At 34.1% G+C, this 24086-nt stretch overlaps 1 protein-coding gene across 2 annotated transcripts in view; it reads right to left on the reverse strand.

Annotated features, from left to right (window-relative positions):
- Window positions 1–24086, reverse strand: part of LOC141447503 (uncharacterized) — a 385726-nt gene that overhangs the window by 216462 nt on the left and 145178 nt on the right. The gene's annotated exons all lie outside the window — the stretch shown is intronic.

Consider the following 24086-nt stretch of genomic DNA (forward strand, 5'->3'; position numbering starts at 1 on the left):
TAGATTAAAAATGTATTCAAGTCTGTATAAATTCTTTTCTTCCTTTAAACAGTTCAGGATAACTTCACGTTAAAATGAGATTAACATGGCTAGTTTGATTTTTTTAATCATTTAAATTTTTGAATTCAAGATGATTGACCTGCAAGATATTATTAAATTTAATTAGACTACCTGCATAACGGAACATTTTTTGAAAATGTTAACTGTTAATGGTTAATGCAATAAAAAACGTTTAAGCACAGATTTTCAGAAGGACAACAACACATATTTGAAGTGCGTTACATTGAGTGGAACCAATGTCCCAAAGATAGGAAACGTAATATCACAGCAGTAGGGTCATAAGGCAATCTTTCATAGAAGCAGTAAACCGAGATATAATGCCAGTTTTCATTCCTTGGAGTCTGAAAAAGCAGTTTTCACTACTTGGTATGGGAATGTATGAATGAAAAACTCTGCACTAAAATGAAGAAAGAATGATGATGGATTAAAATACAAAGTAACCATGGCTACGAGAGTATCGGAAGGGTAGAACTGTTAAGAATTTTTTAAAGGATAAGGGATGTATTAAATACAAAACCAGCCAATGGCAGACGATATAAAGAGTAACAGCTCTGCAAGCAAAACTGGGTGTACACAGTTCGGTTAGAGTGTAGAGACAACATGACCATTTGACCAAACAATCCTCCGTTCCAAACAAATCTAGTGACAGGTAAACAGTTTCGCCAACACAAACCGACAATATTTACCCCTGTTTACATGAATACTCTGTGTATTCAGTGCAGACTCGATCACAGTTGGTCTATTCTTTCTCTTTCTCACCTTCCTTTGTAGTCACTTCCGCACTGATATTTAAAAATGTTGCCTTCCATAAATATTATTGACTAACATTAAAAAAAATAATAACTGGAATAGATTATTACTGGAACCTTAAGTATACCCACAATCCCTGGAATGGACCATTTTTAGAATAGTTCCTTCAGAAATTATTCCATAGAAATATGAAGGTAACCACCGCAAAGTCAACGAGCGGGGTAAGACCAAGCTGAATGAAGGTGAAAAAAATCGCGGTATACCTTCAATCCGCTCACCAATAAGGAGAAATGATCGTTCCGTTGTGAGTGCGTAATCACCTACTGCCACAGCTTCGCAAGCATTATTTATTGATTTCCAAAAAAAGTGTAGTAGTAAATAATAATAATGCCATGTGGAGCGCTGGTGTGCGCGCTAGAAAAAGTCAAGTTGGCGTCTTATGTGTCTTATGGCGATTGCTTGCGATCAATGTTATGTTTATGTTGTGTTGTAAAAGATAAAATAAATATTGTGTTTTGGTTTTTGTTATTTTGTTGTTGTTGAGCTACCATTTTAGTACTACAATTCTCAGGTGTGGGGTTCACAATAAATAAACTATAAATAAAAGACAAACAATTTTTGGTGATAGTGAGGTGAGGTTAAGTGGTTAAGTTAAACTGTTTAAAATATTTTTTTTAGTAATAATTAGACATTTGTTTTGTTAGAATAGTTCTTTAGTTTATCTTTAAAAAAAGAAATGAGTAAATTAGGAGATTATCAGGCAATAGCGGCCAACATTAGTAATGCTGCACTTTCAACTATTGTAAGTTTCCATAAATTTATTTTTTCTGAAGAAGGTAATAGGAATAAGAGGAAAAGAATTAAAGAATTTACAGGTTTTAATTTCTTAAAAGATTCTGAGAGCTATAAAGATAAATTTAGTTGGATTAAAGAAAACTTGAAAATAAGCTCTGACTTTCAAAACTGAGGGTAGCAAGGCGTCTAAGTTTACGCAGAACAACAAGTGCTACAACTGCAATGGCGAGGGTCACCGAGCAGCAGAATGTCCTCGTCCTAGGCGGGAAAGGGGCTCCTGCTACACCTGTGGAGAAAAGGGCCACTTACAAAACAGTTGCCCGAACAGAAAGCGCTCAGCAGGAACATCCGTTGCAGCCTCAACTTCTAAGGTGGTGGGCATTGTGGCAGAAAAACCTCCACTGCCGCCATATTATACTTCTTTGGTGATAGATGGAAGCCGAGTACAGAGTGAAGTAGAAGCTGTTATAGATTCCGGATCATGCATTTCATTAATTAGGAATGACATGGTGGAGTCTGACAGAATTCTAGTCGCCCCATCCAATATTAAGCAGTACGAAGGTATAAATAAGTCCAAATTAAGCATTATAGGTATATTTTGTACAAAAGTATTTTTAAATTCATGTAATATATTTTTAGATATTAATTTTTATGTTGTTAATAATAATGCAATTCCTTGTAGTTGCCTTTTAGGTAGAGACTTCATCTCAAATAAACAAATATGCATAACGTTTTCTGATACCGTTAGTATTGTCGCTAGTAAACATAATTTAGATATTAAAGACGAAAGTTATGACTCGAACGTGCAAGCTTTAATGCTAATAAATAATAACGTAGTAACGAGTGAAAAAGAAATTATTTTGAATCAGAATCTAAGCATAGAGAATAAGCTTTCTGTAGAAAAACTTATTAAAAATTATTTAGGTGCCGATAATACCGTGAATAACAAGTCAGTCATTCATCCAGAGGTAGAAATCGAATTAGTGCCTGGTCACAAACCGTTTAATTTCAGTCCGAGAAGGTTAGCATATACGGAGAAAATTGAACTTCAAAAACTTATTGATGATCTGTTGTCGAGGGGAATTATTCGTGAGAGCAGATCCCCTTACGCTTCGCCTATTGTACTTGTTCGGAAAAAAACGGGGGAGTTAAGGTTATGCGTTGACTACAGAGAACTAAATAAAGTCACGATTAAAGATAGATTTCCGCTCCCATTAATCGATGACCAATTGGATAGGCTCCAAGGAAAGAAATATTTTTCTAAACTCGATCTTAAGAGTGCGTTTCATCAGATTAGGGTAGCTGAAAAGTCCGTTAAATACACTTCGTTTATCACCCCGCTAGGACAGTACGAGTATTTGCGAATGCCGTTTGGGTGGTGCAATAGCCCAGCAATTTTCGCTAGGTTTATTAATCAAATATTCAAATATCTCATTCTCGATTCAAAAGTGTGCGTTTTTCTCGATGATATTTTGATTGCGACGGAAACAATTGATAACCATTTGACAATTCTTAAAGATGTTTTAGGTTTACTGGCGGATAATAAGCTGGAATTACGTCTGGACAAGTGTGTGTTCCTGATGACCAGTATAAATTACCTTGGGTATTCTGTAGATGCAAATGGGATCTCTCCTTGCAGTGAACTTATTGATGCGATATCTAACTATCCAGTTCCACGGAACTCAAAGGAGCTACATAGTTACTTGGGGTTGATTAGTTATTTTAGAAGGTTCGTACCCAATTTTTCAATTTTAGCCTCTCCTTTATATATATGATCTTATTAAGAAAGGGATCGAATTCAAATTTAATGCAGAACATATAAAATGTTTTAATAATCTTAAAAAACTTCTAGTGACACCTCCTGTTTTGTCTATTTATTCACCCACCGCTGAGACCCAGCTACATTGTGATGCCAGCTCTCTAGGATTTGGGTCGGTACTTATGCAGCGACAAGGTGACGATGGGAAATTTCATCCCGTTGCTTATTTCAGTAAGCGTACTAGTGATGCGGAAAAAAGGTATCATAGCTTTGAGCTAGAATGTCTGTGTTTGATATATTCTATAAAACGATTTCACATTTATCTTTTTGGAATACCCTTTAAAATTTTTACAGACTGTCAAAGTTTGAAATTGACCTTAGATAAAAAAGACATCTGTCCAAGAATAGCTAGATGGGCACTAATGCTGCAAAACTATAATTATCAAATTGTTCATAGGTCTGGGAAGGGTATGGGTCACGTTGATGCCTTAAGCAGATGCCAGAATGTTTTAGTACTGCATGAGAACACGTTAGAGCAAAATTTAGCTTTCCAGCAGTCTCAAGATAAAGCTATTATCAAGATAAGAGATTATTTAGAACACAACGAACATAATAAGTTTGAATTAAATAACGGCTTAGTCTATAGAAAGAAAGATAAAAAGATTTTATTTTTCGTGCCTGAAAGTATGGAGAATAGTGTTATTAAGATTTATCATGATGAAATGGGACATTTCGGTGTTGACAAAGTAATTGAGTTAATAACAAGATCTTACTGGTTCCCACACATGAAAGACAAAATCAAAAATTACGTTAGGAATTGCCTTAAATGTATTGTCTATTCACCCAACTCTGGTAAGCGTGAAGGGGAACTGCATAGTATTGATAAAGGGAATGTTCCATTTAGTCATCTACATATAGATCATTACGGGCCCTTGCAAAAAACATCCGCGGGATTTAAATACATATTCGAAGTAGTTTGCGGGTTTACGAAATTTATCAAACTATACCCTTGCAAAACTACCAATAGTAAGGAAGCGATTAAACATTTAACGAACTACTTTAGACATTATAGTCAACCAATTAAATTAATTTCTGATCGAGGAACTGGCTTTACCTCCAATTTGTTTTCTTAGAGAAGAGGGGGATTCAACATATCCTAATAGCTACTGGTACCCCTAGAGCCAATGGGCAAATAGAGAGATTTAATCGCGATATTACGCCAGTTCTAGCTAAAATTACGCCTGAGCTACATAAATGGGACACTGTTTTAGATCGTGTAGAATTCGCGTTTAATAATACCTTCTGCAGATCTATTAAAAATACTCCTAGTAGATTACTGTTTGGTGTGGATCAACAAGGGGAAATACTAGACGCGTTGAAATTTTACTTAGATGAAAGTGATAAGAATAGAAACTTAGTTGAAATTAGGGACTCCGCTGCTAAAGCAATCGGGGATACGCAAGCACATAATAAAGAACTCTTTGATGCACGGCATAAAGCACCTAGGAGGTATAAAGAAGGTGACTATGTTATGATAGTTAATACGGACGTAACACCGGGCATTAACAAAAAATTATTACCAAAGTATAGGGGGCCGTACGAGGTCAAGAAAGTGTTACCCAATGATAGGTACGTGATAGCGGACGTGGACGGTTACCAAATTACTGGCATACCGTTTGAAGGAGTCTTTGAATCAGGTAGAATGCGACCACGGCAAGAAAGTTCGAACTCTGGCATGGATTTTGATTTTTTAACTGACAATTAGTTAATCATTTTAATAAAACTTGACACTTATGTGATGATTGCCACAAATTTTATGAGTTGTGAATTAGCATAGACTTCTGCTATGTTCGATATTATGTCATTTTGTGGTTATTGTTTTAATGTATTATTTATATATCATTTTTAATTAATGTTATTACACTTTAGTTTATGAGTACTCCTCAAGAACAAGCTTGCACCGTTTTTATGATTAAGTTTTAAGATTATTTGTCAACAATAATTTATGATTATCTTTCATTTAAGGCAAAAGAAATGTATTTTCCAATTATCTTCCACTATGTTAGTTAAAGGTTAATTGATCGGGTCGCTCAATCGTCAGGTTGGACGAGATGTAGTAGTAAATAATAATAATGCCATGTGGAGCGCTGGTGTGCGCGCTAGAAAAAGTCAAGTTGGCGTCTTATGTGTCTTATGGCGATTGCTTGCGATCAATGTTATGTTTATGTTGTGTTGTAAAAGATAAAATAAATATTGTGTTTTGGTTTTTGTTATTTTGTTGTTGTTGAGCTACCATTTTAGTACTACAAAAGTTTGATTACATCTAAACCGCAATAATCTTGCGGAAAACATTGTGGAGATTCAAGTGCCTTTTTTACGGAATAAAACGTACGCTCGTTGCAAAGATAGATTTATTGTCAGTCAATAAGAAATAGAATTCTATAGCTGAGTGCGCGTCGTGATTTCCATGCAAATATTAATAAATTCATTAAAAAATTGATTAGTAATTTTAAATTCATTAAAATTCATGTAAATAATATAAATGAAAAATGTTACATTAATGTAATAATGTCCTAACCTAGAAATTCATTGCTTAGGTGCTAACTACATTCTAAATTGTCTGAAAGAATACTAAATAATTAAAAGCGAAAAAATGTTCATTTGCAATATTTTTTGTAAGAAAAAACATTTTGCAATGGCCTTGAAAACTGTACGATAAGGCATTAGGGTTGATCATATTAGTTAATCATATCTGTCGAAACGATGGTCTCGCAAGTCTTTAATTTGAGCTCTAAGTAACCACTGAACAGTATTCTGTGAAGAGCTGCAACAAGTTGTCCTCACTTGGCTTAAATGAAATATCTACCATAAATAGAAAAGAACGCAGTTACAAGTTCGGCGCTCTATTGCAACGAGGAGGAAGTCGCACGTCGATAACGTCAGAGTTGTATTTGGACATGGCTGTCTAAACGAACCACCACTTACATAACGGGATTCAGGTTTTTAGGATCTGTTATCTAAACAGAACATTCGAATTCAATTCCCATAGATCTCTTATCGATAACTTCTCGATGAATGTTAGAAAGAATTTTGATATTTGTTTTTTAATATTGATTCTCTCCTTTTTTGAAACAAAGCTGATTGCTTCAACTTCCAACGTGGGGATAATTTCCGGACAGATTTTTTCCGTTATGAAAAGTCTTTATGGTGAATCATGTATTATCATCGGTTTCGCACCATGAAAAAAGTTTGACGAAGAGTTACAAATATAAATAGATGCAGAATTTACGAGAAATTAATAAAATTTAATTTTTCTAGCTTGTCCAAATGAAAATTTGATCGCATCCACTAATTTCTGTAATATTTGATTTTCTTAACTATCTAATTCAGGCAACTCTTGACTGCATTGGTAAAATCAAATGATTTTAATTTATGTTTTTTGGCATTTATTAAAACACCAATGCAGATTTGCGACTAAACCCAGTACACTAACTTCTATGCAGATGTAGTCCAAAATTCTGAACAGCTTGCAGCAAAGATCAGCATTACTGGGTTCTAAATTCCTAAAAAAAACAATCCGAAATGGGAATTTCTTAAAAATTCCAATTCATAGTTTCCACATTTGAATATAAATTACGCAGAGTTTTTATTAAGAAAAAGAGAATCGAGAATTCTCGAAGAGAATTGAGAAAGCAAAATTAATTAAGAAAATCGAAGCGCATAAATATTAAAAAGTCAATCAAGATAAAGAGAATTATCCGAGACGCTTAAGGAAATATGTTTTATTCATTTTGATTTTCCATTTTATTACGCTCTCTGCCCACAAATCAAAAACTTAAAAAGAAAATAAACTATATGAAATATTGAGATTTATGACTCCAGTAAAATGTTAACCAGTCTCCAGGTTAGTGAGCAAGCCATTTAGAGCGCACTCCCTGCCCCTTCATGCGGCTATCCAGTGTTTACAAATTTACGATCCAGGTTGACGACTGGATGACAAGCTCAGGTAAAACGTTTTTGTGTTTTTGACAGTTCAGGTTGGTACACCTACAACACCTAATAGCACTGACCACTTGTCACTCGCTCGTATATTCAAGAAAACAAAGCCAATCTACCAACAAATATGTATATATATGTATAAAAAAGTTGGCCAAACAGAAATACACATATCATAAATATACAAACTACAACAATCTGATACATTGAGTTGTCAAATATTTTATCTGTAAACAAGTTGAAAGAAATTTATGACTTTAAGAAAAAAAAAAGTTTTATCTTGAAATCTGGGCAAATATTTGAGTGATTTTAGGAAAGGCAATTAGCCAGCGATGGTCAGTAGCCACAAAGGTACACCAGTTAGTGGAGAAGCATTTTAAGTGGTTTAAGTATATAAATAAATTCAAAGCAGTAGAATTCGTATAAAATATCAAGAGCTGACAAACTGAGTAGGCTACAGATCTAAATGCAAACAAGACAAGTTATAAAACATGACTTCCTCAATAATAACGCATCCTGGTTCTCCAAATTCGGTGGAGCAGAGGACTGATTGAAATCGCTTTAGGTGATAGGAAATCGCTGAAGGTAGATAAGGACTTTTTAAATTAAACAAATAACGAAATCTCGTATTTTGTTTTGTTTTTATATCAGGCATGCGAACATGTGAAGTTATTGGTGCTAGGAGCACTTTCAGTGCACGCCGGTTTCCGTCAGTGTACTCTCGTTGTCCATCGCCGGACAGTCAGCTGTAAGAAGCTCTTAGGAAGAAAAAATCTATGGTCAACTCCTGAAATCGAACCCTGGATCTCCGTGTGGAAATCCAGTCCGCAAATCGCTGAGCTAGTCCCTTTTCTTTCCTTGAAGAACTTATAATAATGAAATACAACCGTTGAGACAGTATTATTAACAATGACAATGACTAACACTTGTATACACTCAGAAGAGAGAAAATCGCGAGACCTCTGGCATTTTTATCGCATCGGAGGATGATTTGGAAGGTGATGAGATGATAATTGGAGGACAAGAGGGTTGAAATGAGAAGGTGATTTCTGATGAAAGGTTTTACAGCGAGTTCGAGCAACCTAATTTACAAACGGAATTTCTAATTCTGTGTAGGTGCTTAGATTTAAAAAATAAAATTGAGCGTTAACGATAGTGCGGAGTATTTTAGACTGAATATCGCAGTTCCATACCATACGCCCAGTTGGGTTTTAGTATAGAAGTGTAAACCAGTCGTTTGTTATTTAGTGAAAAATTAGATCGTTGGTCTAGCAGTCTTTTAAGTAGTCGATAACGCCTGTTAACCTCAGTTCGTTTAAGTCGTGTGCGCGGGTTACAAGTCAAAAATTTAGAGCTTTAAGTTCAAATTTCAGTCACTAATGACTGTGAGTGTTGGTTGATTTTTTTTGTAGTCCCTTTAATGTAAAACTATTGCTATGTGTGCAAGATTAGTAAGTTCTGATTTTTATCTTAATCACACAACAAAAGAATATTTTAGTAGAAATTTAATAGATTGATTAGTTCACACAATAGTAATAAACAATTCTCTTTCTAAGATTTAAAAAGTTTCAAAAGCCAAAGTAACAATGATAAGACGGTAGTAACTAATCAATGTAAGACTGCCTATCACTTTTTATTGTAAATACAATAAAACTCATTATAAAAAAAAAAAATTAAATTAAATACATCATAGAATTAAGTTTTAATAATATTTTATCAGTTTCTATAAATAGTCTTTCTTTAAAAAAATATAGAAGTTTCTACTAGAATTAGGGCTAGGTACGAGGGTCGTTTGAAAAGTCCGTGCAAAGTCAGAGAGATAGCACTACTGGCGCGTATCGAGGTTATGTTTAGTTAGTAGCATCTCTTGGAAGAACACACACCAAGTTTCAGCCAGATCGGTCTATTTCTTTGTGTTTGGCATTCGTTTGAATCGAGGAAGTCGAGTGATTTTCAAAAAATGGACGAAAAAGAATTTCGTGTGTTGATTAAACACTACTTTATGAAAGGCAAAACGCCTCAGGAGACTAAAGAGAAGCTTGATAAACATTATGGTGACTCTGCACCTTCGATTAGAACAGTTTATAAGTGGTTTCAAAATTTTCGGAGTGGCCATATGGGCACAAGTGACGCTGAACGTTCTGGACGCCCTGTTGAGGTTACTACTCCAGAAATCATTGATAAAATCCATGATATGGTGATGGATGACAGAAGAGTGAAGGTACGTGAGATTGCTAGTGCTGTGGGCATCTCGAATGAACGGGTACATAATATTTTGCATCAACATTTGGACATGACAGAGCTATCCGCAAGATGGGTGCCGCGATTGCTCACGCTTGACCAAAAACGAAATCGTGTGAAGTGTTGCAAGGGCGGTTTGCAGCTGGTCCAGAAGAATTCGCAGGACTTTAAGCGTCGTTTCGTCACTGTGGATGAAACATGGATACATCACTACACTCCTGAGACCAAAGAACAATCTAAACAATGGGTTACCAAGGGGGAATCTGCGCCAAAAAAGGCGAAGACCGTTCCTTCGGCCGGAAAGATTATGGCGACTGTCTTTTGGGATTCGCAAGGAATAATCCTCATCGACTATCTGGAAAAGGGTAAAACTATTACAGGTGCATATTATTCATCGTTATTGGACCGTTTGAAAACCGAGCTGCAAGAAAAACGCCCACGATTGGCCCACAAAAAAGTGCTTTTCCATCACGACAACGCACCAGCTCACACCTCAGCAGTTGTGGTCGCAAAATTAATGGAAATAGGGTTCCAACTCGTTTCACATCCCCCCTTGGATGTGGGACTTGGCTCCCTCGGACTACTATTTCTTCCCCAATATGAAGAATGGCTGGCGGGAAAAAGATTTTATTCAAACGAGGAGGTGATTGCAGAAACGAATGGCTATTTTTCAGACTTGGACAAATCCTATTATTCGGAAGGGATCAACAAACTAGAGCAGCGTTGGACGAAGTGTATAAGCCTAAAAGGAGACTATGTTGAAAAATAAAAAAGGTTTACCCCAAAAAATTAAGTAGTTTTTATTTTTGCACGGACTTTTCAAACGACCCTCGTAAGTCATAGTCAGTAAAATACTAAGTGATTAAAATATGAGTGTCTTCACTTCCAGTCTCCGGTAATTATAAGTGCAATCTCTACATCTAATTGAATATTGTCTAATTATTCAATAGTTTAGCAACAAATAAATAAATCATTTGATAAAAAATATTTTTTCTATTTTAAGCTTCTTTGGCTACTTTAAAGTGAATTCCTGTAGACTAGGTAACCTCAACTCGGTGTAAGAAAGGTCCGTGCTTAAGAAATTGATTGTTGTAAAACAAAATATATTGTACTAAAGATGTATTAGCATTGTCTTTGTAAACAATTAGACAAAAGGGCCAATATATTCATCTAAGAGCTAAATCGTGAATCGTATTTCATCTTACCGCCTTTATCTTAACAAAACACTCCAAGCTCCACGTGTACACCGACCGTTCTATCTCTGTTTGCACCTCACCGCAACATCAATAAACATTTCACTCTACGCACCATATAGATATATATATACACGTGCGTGCGCGTGCGTACCGTTTGTTAGTAGAATAGCCTCTATCATCCATGTGCGTGCCCATTTGCATAAAGAGTCCGTCCGTGTCTACGTTTAAGAATGATGGAAGACATTTAAAAAGAATGAAGAAGCGCCCTTAAAGAACCAATTTATCACTGATTGGTCAGGTAAGTTTTGTGAGGTAAGTTTAGAATGTTACTTCTTTATGATTAATACGAGGTTAACTGGGTAGGTTACAAACAAACCAAATATTAGAAATTAAAATAAACATATATTCTTCTTGTTAGCTTTGTTAGTTAAGATCAACGAGACTTTAGCATAGTATAATGTTAAACGATTATTTTTTATTGAGAAAGAAGTCTTTCAGATTTTCTAAAAGGAATTCTCAACAGAAATATTCGTCCCGAGCTCCCCGGAGGCCGAAAGAGTAGTTTTGGAGAGTGCTGATACCCAATTTTTTAACAAAAAAAAAAAAAATGTTTTCTTACATCGAACTGTACCGCCAGAAACACGACTTTAACTCGAAATTTAACCAGAAATAACATTTTACTTGAGTAATTTGTTACTTTTCACCAAGTTTCTCGAAAATTCCTTAAATCATTTTCTTTAGGCTTTTATTAGCTCATAAATCTCATAAATAGGGTTTAAAATATAGCAAGCTTTTTTCCTAGAAAATTCTATTAAGCACACTTCCATGAGAGGCTTAAGCTTAATGTAGGCTACTGTGTCTTATATTATTATACAGCAGCTTAAGCTTGAAGCTAAAATTAAGGGTTTGAAGGAAATAAATATCACAACCGTGATGGAACTATTTTACTCAATGGGTTTTTCCACTTCCCTTTGGATATTCTCTAAATCGCGGCATGGATTTTCTAGAAAACTTGAATACTTACTGTACTCGTCCTAATCTACAGTTGGATTAATAGCTTCTTTTTTTTTTGACAGCGGGGGGTAGACAGAGTTCCAGATATAAAGTTCTATGTTTACTTACAAAAAATTGTAGACGACACAACAGCGAAAATTTCAAAATACCGAAACATCAATTCAACAAAGTGTGGCACTTCCGTTCCGTTGAGTTTGTTTTGGTGGTTAGCAATTTAGTCCCACTATTATACCCACTACCTTGTGGCAGTATAATATACAAAACCAGCACTTTGGGAAGTGAGCCTAACCATTTTTCCTATCCCAGAAATGCCTGTAAACAAATTTTTCTTGAGAAATATTCCTAAAAGATATTGTTTACCTACTTTTACACGATTAGTGCTTAAACTTGATAGAAAATCGTCGGAACCGCTTTCTAGAAAACTTATTTATTTAATTTTTTTCATTTATTGCTTTTGGTTTTGACCTTACATTAACACCATCTATTGTTTTCGAGGCTAGAAGTTTCTATTAAATTAACACAATTTACCAAAAATATTGGAATAAAAAAAACAAGCGATATCTTTTTCACCGTTCGATTATGGTACGAGGAATAGTTTCACAGACCCTCTGTCAATTCTCTCTTGTCCATAGCTTCCACGATGTAACAGTGGCTCTCATCCACTACTTTCTTTGTGGCTTTCATGACAAGAAAATCTTAAAAATCAATTCACTAAAGTCGTACTCACGGGGTGGCCGATTTTGACCAAAATTAGACCTCTAATCGCATTTAAATAAAATATCAATTTTTAATTTCACGCGATGTTTATGTTTTTTTGTTATTATGGTTACAGACAAAACAAAAATCATTTAAAATTTTAAACACCACTTTTGTGGATTAAGGGGACCTTAAAAATGGATTTTAAAAATTTAAAATATTTTGCGCGATTAAAAAACTTTTTTCTGCAACCATGTAGGGAAGTTCTCATTACTCAATTAAAATCAGCTGTGTAATGCCCAACTTCCCACACTAGTGGGGGGAAATTCCCATTAGTATCACTTTCCGCACTAGTGTGTGGAAAAACTTTATTGTGCTTCCTTGATATAAGAAGTTTTGTTATTAACATAAATATTTTCTGTAAAACTTTAATAAGCTTATTTAACGTAACTAAATAATTAAAAAACGAATATTAAAAAATAAAATAAAAATTGAAAGGAATAAAAATAATACTTTAATAAATAATTAGATATTTTTAATTATAACAGTTAAAAAGGTTATAGTGTTACCTTATAGAAATTTAAAATGGATTCTAGTGATTCCTGTTTAGAAAAACACTCCTCCATCAATAAAAGAAACAGCAGAAAATGTAATAAGTAATGTAAATACGTAAGTAATGTAAATAATTGTAATATAACAATAAATGTTTATAATAAATAAATTACTTTTTGTAGACTGTAAAAATGAAATTTTTAATTTTTTTAGTTAATAAATGGTTGCAGAAAAAAATATAATATTTAACTCTAGTGTAAAGTATTTTCCTCACACTCGGCAATTTGCACTTGCACTCGCATCGCTTCGCTCGCTCGTGCGTGCAAACCCTGCCTCGCGTGAGGAAAAGTACTACTTTCCACACTTGTTAAATAAATAACTATTTCCTTCCCTTGTAAAAGAAATTAATAACTTTCTAAAATTATTTTACACTTTAATATCAACAAATGGTTTATATATTTAAGGAGTTATTAGAGACTAGTTGTAAATGGTAATTTAAACAACAGAAATTATCTAAATTTTATATTCTTTTTCGTGCAAGAATATCGTACATCAAGTTAAGGTCACGAAAAGTGGAAATCATGTTAAAAGATTTTCCACAAAACAAACTATTATCGTGAACATTTAGTTCAGACAATAAATCACGCTAACTATTTGAACAAACATTCCCGAAAACTGTTTTACCATATTTAATGTATTTACTTCTCTACAAATTGTGAAGATTATTATATAAAATTGATTATGAACATTTTCTTTCAACAGATTACACGTGATTGGCAATTTGTAAGATTCCTTGATATCAAATATCTTACCTGATTTTTTTTTTTTTATTTTAAAGATTAATAATTAACTTTATTTGAAGACTGTTTTTAAGAGATTAGAAATACTTTAAATTATTCCGCTTGTAAGTCATTTTTAACTGTGTACAAGAGGCTGGACCAATCACACAGAGACCGGTTTGCAATGTATATACAGAGAATATAGTAAATAATAGCACCACACTACTCTGGTTATCTGTGCCGTCAATCTGGACCACGTAATTAATTCACTATAAGTTTTTCTTGTTTATTGTCTCCCAACAGTAATGGCCTACATGTGTATAGAGTTGGACATGAACCAACCACGTAGCCCCACATCTTAGCCAGTGCAATTAATTTGTATTACATTAGTCTAGTTGCACCTATGCAACACCTTACTAAACCTAATTTAATAATTAATTTGTATACTAGAATTTTATAAGGAAATGATAGGAAAAAAAAAGACCAACACGACGTTCTCTGACCGCAAATTATTTAATGAAATCATTAATTTGTTTGAATTGCGTTCCTAACATCAAAAACCACAATATTTATTCAATAAAATGGTATACCGATCAATTGATTTTGAAATTTCCCTTACATTTTGGATTCCTATTAGCATTTATACTAGTGGTGAGGCCGTACAGTATACGCTTGTGTGACACATTAGAACAGGAAAATTTTGTAACCTTTTTTCTCTTTTGTTCCATAAAACTCTTGTGACAGTTCGGTAAAGGTGCACAAAACCCTTTCCTAGTATAATTTGCTTAAAATTTAAAAAGCTCATATCATAAAACAAATTAAAAGAGTTAACTATTGAAACCAATGACCGTCCGTGCTTGTGTTTAATAATTCTGTTTCAAATTTTCCTTAATTTTCAAGAAAAACAGTGGCCACATAGAATAATGAGCGTCGTCTGTAAAGAAAGACTTAACTTAATGTCCTACCATGTCCAGTCGATTTGTACTTTTTTCCTTGAATTGTTGCCAATGTGGATGATCCAGATTCTCTAAGATGTATGGTTGCGAATGGAAACGAAGTGATTCTAAGATAGTAGTGACAACCAGAATTTACCTGGTCCTGCCCAATCCATCCGCGATGTTATTTCTCGAGAATGTCCAAATGAGTACATCCTCGCCACAGATCAAGAACTTCAATACCATAGTTTTGAACCACAAATCAAAGGATTGCGGATTTTTGGGTTCAACTCTTTTGCTAACAAATATGAAAACAAAATTATTAAAAATATATGTGTAATGTTTCCAGTGCTGTGCTAAAATCTATAATTCATAAATAATTATAGATTATTTAAATCTTAAGTAAATATTTTGAAACGAATAAACTAACTTTAATAACTAAGATAACTTTTGTTCATTTACAATTTGCAGAACACTCAATTAAAATTATTACTTATATTTATCATTTGATATCTAAATCAATATCCAGAATTTATCAATAAAATCAACTTTTCTGGACGTAATTACACAGATCCTCCGAAATTGGTTCGTCGGCAACAGGTTAACACTACGCCTTACAGGGAAGCTTAAGCCCAATTTTGCCTCAAAAATACCTTCAGATTGCTTGCGTTGATCTGAATGCCCAAACAGGACTGGGCTAAGGTAGTGATAATCTGCTTAGAATCCTTTATAACCATAATGACGTGATTCTACTCATAAAAAAAAACCACACAATTTTGGGTTTTACTGTACTAAATCTTTTTTTGCGATATAGATTTGAGTATGGACCTCTCAATTTACCATTCAACGATTACGCAACAATACGTTCTCCAAACTTCGTCTTTAAGATGAGAGTTTTTCGTAATCTTATAGATTTCCACTTTTTAAGTTTTTAAAAGTGTAAATATTAGTTTCAAAAAGTGGTGTTAAGAATTGCCCTGATGTGCGAGGATGTGTGTATTTATCAACCGTAACTCAGAAACGACAAAAAACATCGCAGAAACGCCCTAAAACCAGTTTCGATATACGTAAAATAAAATTAGTTATAATATAAAGGTTTAGGGAAGGGATTAGCTATGAGGATAGCATACTGGACTCCCACGCGGAGGTCCCGGGTGCGAATCCAGCTGCTGACCCTTAGATTTTCTCTTCCTAGGAGCTTCTTACAGCTCACTGTCTGGTGATGGACAGTGTTGTCTGTAACAAGAGAACACTGTCCGGAGGCCAGCAGTGCACTGAAAGAAGCTCCGGGCGCCAATAACCTTAGATGTTGACGCGCCTTAAATCATTAAAATATATATATATATATAAAGGTTTATATAGATGTCTATGTAATGTACTTACGAAGTTAAAATGAATACACAACTCAGTAATTTTTTTGGTTGAAAGATTTTTATCGCTGTTCCCGTCAGGTTCTTTTGAGATACCAGAGAGTTCACAAACAAACCAGAGTCTGGTTGTATATTATAAGTAAATAAAATAAGTAAAATAAAAAACACTTTTTGGAATGGAGGGCACAGAGAAACTCAATACAGATATTAACGCTGAAAAAATGTTCAAAATTCTACCACGGCCATAATGATAATGATAATTTTACTTTGAGGAAAAGGGAGTATAAGAACATGAGCATAGTGGGTCATTGCGTCATTATGGTCAACAATCAGCGTGGTTATACAGAACACATCCGCATTGGCACGTCTTAAAATAAAATATTAGTTCAAAAATTCTTTTTATTTTTTTGTATTAAAAAAATATAGAAAGAAATAAAGGGAAAAAAGTATATAAGAAATTTATACACATTAATATTCTTGACCGTTATTAAATTCAAAAGACTGATCTATATTTACATTAGATATGAAGAACTACTGGAAAGCAGCAAGAATTATTTATGAGCAGTGTATTACAGAAGGGAAAAAATAATAATAAAATTACGGATATTTACCATTTCTAGAAATATTTCTAAGTCCAACTATTCCTTAGCTATAAGCTTGATGAATTAGTAATTAGGCGACCTCATTGAAACTCGGCAAATGTAACCGATGCGGTTTAACGTGAAGCAGAGATAGAAAATATAAAAATTTATATCGTTACGTATATTCTTGTATTTTTTTTATTTTTTTTAACATTATTATTATTTTTTGTTGCGGAGTGCGGCCTCTATTAAAATGTAAAATACTTCACTGACATTAATTTGAATAAATTATATTACTTCCAACTTTTTTTTTCGTCCTGTGTATATTTTCTTTTTAAAGTAATATACTTATGTGTGTGTACAAAACCTTTTTTACCCTTTTACAGCGGTTGAAGCCTCATTTCGACAAGGTAATAGATATTTTTTGTAATATATAAGTAAATGAAAGATCTAAATGAGATGTAGTAGGCAATAAAACAAACAGCAGGTGTATAAACAACGGGCGTTTTTTTCTCTTTTTTTAATAAATCATGAAAGAAGTTGAAAAGACAGGGTCTTCTTCTATTCCGTTGTACGGTATGTTGATTGTTGTTAAAATTCATGACTGTTTTCGGACTGGTCCACAGGTAGAAGTGAAAAATCCTTAAGGGTCAATGTGAGTCTCCAGTGAGCGAGGTTGACACGGGGCTCATTAAAGTGTGCCCCCTTAGTAGAGGCTACAGGGTCCTCTCTTTTCCTGTTAACTGTGCCCTTACAACTCGTTATCACTAAATTATAAAATATAAAATAAACTTTTAGGAGATACAAAATATATGTGTAGGAAATAAGACAATATTTCAATTTTTTCTCAATACAAATATCGCATAATTCTGATACATTATTCTCAGCGTTTTATCTGCGCATTTAATAAGACTACAAGATTAGAGAAAAGAAATGGAGCCGTTTTAGAGAAAAAGCGAACGAAAAAGTAAAAAAAAAAAAAAAAAAACTTCCGTTTTAACGTTAATTTTCATGCCATTCAGCGATATTTCCGTTGCAATAGATTATAGACCAAAACCAGGACATTGTTTGCGCCTAAATGGATTTCTAAATTTAAGTTGCCTGCGATATTCTGTTTTTTAAGTTTGTGCAATACCCACTCACTTGATATGCACCATATCCTCTAACGTGGACTCCAAAATCTGTATTTATTTATTTATTTATTTATTTTTTAACCCCCACACTAGACTTAAAAGAATAGAACTGAACAGACGCTATCGACTACTTAAAAGACTCTTAGACGAGATAGATCAAAACTCTCTCTGGACAACAAAAGACTAATTTATACTTCTATTTTGAAGCCCATCTGGGCATATGGAATAGAGCTGTGGGGTTCAACCAAACGCTTCAATCTCCAAAGGATTCAATCGCTACAATCTAAAATACTTCGAACTATTGTACACGCTCCATTTTATGTCTCCAACCTGACTATACACACTGACCTTTTGTCGCACATGTTGCTAAAACAAGATACAGAAAACTCCACTTCAGCCTGCAATCTCATATAAATCCTCTAGCTAAAAATAATTCTTCTAGAACTCTTTCTGACAACCCGGACAAGACGCCTTAAAAGACAGTGGCCTCGTGATTGCCTCTCAAGTGAAGAGAGTGACCATGTAATGTTTTGGAGTGTTACCTACCACTGGGTAACTTCTCCACTCATTTACTTCTACTGTTCACTGTTATCATTGTTACTTATAGCGCTAACGCGCTGATTGTAGCACAATAAAGACAAAAAAAAAATTTTTGTTTTAATGAAATAGAACGAAATGTCAAGAATACTATATTTTCTATTTACAAAATCTAGCGTGAAGATTCACATGACTAAGGGCCGGGTTTAGAGTAGTGGTTATAATAAGGGGCCGGGTTTAGGAGTAGTGGTTATAATAAGGGGCCGGGTTTAGAGTAATGGTTAAAATAAGGGGCCGAGTTTAGAGTAATGGTTATAATAAGGGACCGGGTTTAGAGTAGTGGTTATAATAAGGGGCCAGGTTTAGAGTAGTGGTTATAAGTAATTACACAAGTCCCCGGATTCATAGTGGAAGATCTCCAGATCGAATTTAGTGTGTAGCTACTTTTTATTTAATTGGTAAAATGTTAATAGTAAAGTTATGAGCTTTAACCCGCGTTTACGACAACTGATAGATGCTATAGTTAGACGTAAAGCCTTGCCTGAAAAAATCGTCGATTATTTTTCTTACTTCTACGACTCAAACGACTTTCTCTAACCGAAATGGCGTTTTAAAGGAAAAAAAACCTCCTCCTGTTCTCCAAATAGGACATAAAATTAATTTTACTTTTAAAAATTAATAAAAGTTTTAAATCTATGTGTGGGTAATCTTGAAACGAATATTAGAGAATCGTATGATACATTTTCGAAAAAAATAGTTCTTCTCACAGTGGAATCCATTATGCTAACCATTGAGTTAATCTCTTCCCATTATTATTAGCATTAGTTCAGTAAAAAATATAAGTTGCTTTAATGGAGGCGTTACGTGAACCGATTATTTAGGAACTTAGGTTATCTGCTTGATAAGCTAAAATGTTTAACTTCGACAAACATTAATTGAATAAACTTACCAATGTTAATAACTTTATGCAATCACGGATTTCTATAGAAAGATTATACAATAATTTTTCAAATGATATTCTCGTTATTGCAAAGAAATAGTTCTTTCCTTCACACAAATAACAACCTTAATTAAGTTTAGTTTATACCCTTAAAAGAGCACGTTATATCCTTCAATGGATTTCTGAGCAATTTCCTACAATTATAGCTATTTGTATCATTTATATAATAATATTTATTCTTTTGCAAATGTGAAATCAAGTTTAAAAATAGAATAAATATAAATATATTTTTTACTGTTCATTATTTTTATAATGTTTGTTACCAATAGATATATTTGTCATTATTACTACCAGAAAACTGACTGCAAAGGGCGACCAGTTTTCAAATCCAGTTATTTTTACTGCAATTCAACTGTTGCAGCTTTTACTTTTAAATATAATAAATAAATAATTCATTTTTTAAAAAGTAATAAAATGTCCAAGTTAATATTACACTTATTAATAAGGCGACTTGCTTTTTCTTCCTTAATACCTTGATTCCTTTCTCTATCACAGATTCTGCGATCATGTAGAGATTCTGATTTAAAGTTTTTGCCAGGATTTATTCAGTTTCCCAACTCTCAATATCTTAAAGTGTTTTTTTACGTTCAGTAAGTGTTTAAATGTGTAGGTGCATTTGTTTTTAGGCACGGCAACATCTGAGGTAATTGGCGCCTGGAGCTTTATTCAGTACACTACTGGCCTTTGGGCAGTGTTCTCTCGTTATAGACAATCACCCGACAGTGAACTGTAAGAAGCTCCTAGGAAGAGAAAATCTAAGAGCCAGCAGCTGGATTCGAACCCGGGTCTTCCGCGTGGGAATCAATTACACTATCCGCATAGCTAATCCCTTCCCTGTGTATTATTATTATTATTATTATTATTATTCCTTAACAACAATTAATTTAACGGCTCACATAGTAATACTCTATATTTTGTAAAGTTGGTAAATCTATACTATTTATAGATTAATATTCCAGATAGCGAAACTCTCAAAAATATACCTTCTTCTTTTTTCCCTTACCTCTAAAAGTCCCTGAATTATTTTATGCCTTAATTGGGCATCTACATAAAATTCAAAAGTTTAAATGATTTCCTTGTTCTTAGAAAACAAAATTATAAACAAATCTGATTAAAGTTGCAACTTCTTGCGATTGCAACGCGCAAAACGTTGCCCTAAATTGATATTTCAGTATAATGAATACACCTATTACTTTAATAATAAAAATAACAATTCCATATTTAAGTAAATTTCTACATTATAAGAAAATCGGTTAAGTGGTAGTGATATTTTACTTACAAGTTTGTATACAAAAAAATTAAAAAATAAGTAAAGAATAATCATATAAAACAAGTATTAAGAAATAATTAGATCTAGTTGGTATTAGCAAGTGCATAATTTATGAAAGATTTAAAATAGAATGGAAAGAGTTGACAAAATGGTTGAGTCCTGTAGACCATAATGAACGTTCAGGCAGAAACGAAAATATAAAGTGTATCAAATAAGAGATATAAATAGTTTGGGTACTGAAAGTGAGTAGAAGAGAACTATGTAGTATGAGATTGGGGTGCTTGCTCGCCACCTATCACAATGAGCACAGGGTACGCGGCAGTCATTCTCCTCGTCGAGCACAAAGATGAATGGCGGATAGCCAGGCAGCATAAATAAAGGAGAAAAAGGGGAGTACTATATATACAACACAGTCCAAATAAAAGACGTGAATTTATACAGCAGAGCCCCAATCCGATAGGCAGGACGTCTTTTGGATGAAGTGAAGAAGGTAATGGCAAACTATCGACTTAAGAGGGCGCAAGCAGTCGTCATTCCACGGCAAATATGGCGTCTAACCAGGAGAGTCAAGAGGCGAGAATAGTTTCCTCAACGACAAGAGGCACACTCACGAGCGCGCTACGCTCTTAACACATACAGACTGACAGAAGCAGAAAAAAAGAAGGGGGAGACAGAGCCTCAAAGACTGTGAGGAGAAGTGGGGCGAAAACTTTTGGCTGGCAATATATCACAAGTGAGAACGAAATTATACGCAGATATAAAATCAACCCCTTGAGCAATTAGTCTGCGCCGAGTAATTGGCTGGGTTGAAATTTTCACCAGCCGACACTTGCCCACAACAAGACAAGGGCGAGGAGGAGAAGTATCGGGTACGGCCTGTCTGAGGTGAGCACTTTTCCCTGTCAGAGGATTCAAGCTCCAAACAAATCGCTCGGTCGGTACGTCTCTTGTTCTAGGGATTCACCTCTTCCTCTACAGTTTTTTGTGCTTTACTGTTCGTTAATAAAAGGGTTGTTAAGCACAGAGCCTCGTTACATCTCATCCGGCCTAAAGAAATCAACGAATGAAACTGACTTTGCTTTAGCGAACAAAAACTAATGGCTAAAAAACTGTATTCACATTTTCCAATTTAACTATTGCGCTTCTTCTAAATTAAAAAAAAAGAAAAAGATAAACAAACAACAGGTCAAATAATCAGGGACAACACTAGCTAGACGGTAGACAAACATTTTAACAGGTAAACAATAAAAAAATAAAATAAAATGAACTACTGCAATTTTAAAACTTCATTGAACAAGCCCCCTTTATAACAAAATATTCCGACTTTATATTCATGAGGGTTACAGCCACGATCCTACATTAAAATCTAATTATTGAAAATGTGATTTGGGCCGGCAGTGTTGGACAATATTATTGATTTTATCTGTGGTAGCACGTTTTTCGATTCCCTGGTCGGTTTTTCAATTTATATCCATTATCAGGAGTTTATAATATCCAACAGTGGAGACTTCGCTGCATCTTTATCGGTTCCTGGGTGAGGGAGGTTACACGGAGTGAACACGTGATCCACAAAATGTTATTGAACAGTAAAACTTTTTTTGTACTTTTTTAAAATCTTTTATTGGAATTTATAACTGCAACGATTGTTGCAACAAGCAACTGTGGTACCTGATAAAAAAATACGTGAAAATCACGAGTGGAGAAGGCACCCAGTGGTGTCACTCCAGTAACGTGCTTTGCAATACTGCTCTCACGATAAGAGTGGATCACGAGGCCATCTTCTCTTCAATCTCCTTAGAGGATTACCTGGTAATGTGGAGGAAGATAGGTGTTCTATGAGAGAATTAGGATGAGCTGCTGTAGTGGAATGAATTTTGAGAAAAAGAGTTTTAGCAAAGATCTGTAATGAAAGGAATTTTGAGGTCATTATGGATAGTGAGGTTAGATACATAGAATAGTTAAGAAGTTTTCGAATACGTAAAGAATTGGAACGTTTAGTCGATCCCCATACTTCAATGCCGTATGACCAAATAGGTCGCAGTAACAACAGGTATAAGAGTCTTTTGTAGGTTAAGTTTCGAACGTTTGTCAAGTAGACTGGCGAGAAGTTTGTAGCGTTGGTTAGTTTTTTTGTCTTTTCAGTATAGTCTGGGGGATTCCATGTCAACCATTTGTCTAGGTACAGTCCAAGGTAAAAATATTAAAATAAAATTAAAGAGCAGCTAGTTTGAATTTAGGAGTTCTGTAACGTTTGATACATAGATAATGTTTTGGAATATTACAGTTGCAGCTGTATTTTTACGAGGGGGGCGCGCGAATTTAAACTGGCAACAATAACTTTGTTTTTAATTGCCTTCAGCAATTCAACTTCAGTTTTCTCACTTGAATGTATTAAGTCATAATTTCACCTATACTTGCGCAACTTATATTAATTAATTCCATTACTGTGTAAAATTTTTTATACCTTTTGATTCCAATAAAGACCCGTAATTAAACGAGTTAATTGCTAGGAAAGTCATAGCTATGAACCAGCAGATCATGATGATGCATTCTACAGTTTCATAACTACTGCATTCACTGTATTTGTTGGAATTTCATTTGGACAACATTGACATAAGTCCATGACCTGCAGATATTCGCTTTTTTCAGTAAAATAAGATACCTGACTTGCGTCACTTAATACAGTTGACGGATTTACAAAATTATCCTTCAAGGCTCGCGATGTACTACTTTTATCACTTGTCTCAGACATAGTCATCAATTTACGTATAGAAATCTGTATTTCTGCAGAATTTGTTGAAATCTGAACATTATATTATTAATATAATAGTATATTCCTTCTCGGACAATTGTGTTACGGTTGAACGTCAAAAACTGTTAATAGCGTAATGTTAAAGAATACTCAACTTGAACAATTTTTTGTTTTTAAATCCATTACAAGAAGTTGGCAAGTGCAAGATGAAATTACAGGTTTTGCCCGACCAGAGTCCAATACTACCGTCAAATAAACGGCGTTCAGTAAAGTAAATAAAGCTCAAAAATGAGTGAAAAATTTTATAGAAACTTCTCAGAGATTTTGAATTACACAGTCCAAAGTAATTGATCCTTGTATTAAGTAATAATAAAAAGACAAGACTAATGAAGGTAAACGAACAAAAAGAACATTCCAATGCTAACATGCACTATTAATCATAACTTTTACCGTGACAGGTATTTGGGATGTACAAGCGAACGGACACACATGGAGTAGGGAGTATCAGTAAAGTTTCTCTGAGATTTCCTTTCAGAAAACCATAATAAAACTATTACAAAAGAGTTAAAATTAAATAATTAAATAGAAGTTCTTTCAAAATTGACAAGGAAAACACAAACAAATAACAATAAAGAGAAATAGAAAAAAAAAAAAAATAAAATAAACAATG

The sequence above is a fragment of the Rhodnius prolixus genome, unplaced genomic scaffold (assembly GCF_049639745.1).
Source record: "Rhodnius prolixus isolate KJV_2025 unplaced genomic scaffold, Rpr scaffold_1, whole genome shotgun sequence".
NCBI classification, from domain to species: domain Eukaryota; kingdom Metazoa; phylum Arthropoda; class Insecta; order Hemiptera; family Reduviidae; genus Rhodnius; species Rhodnius prolixus.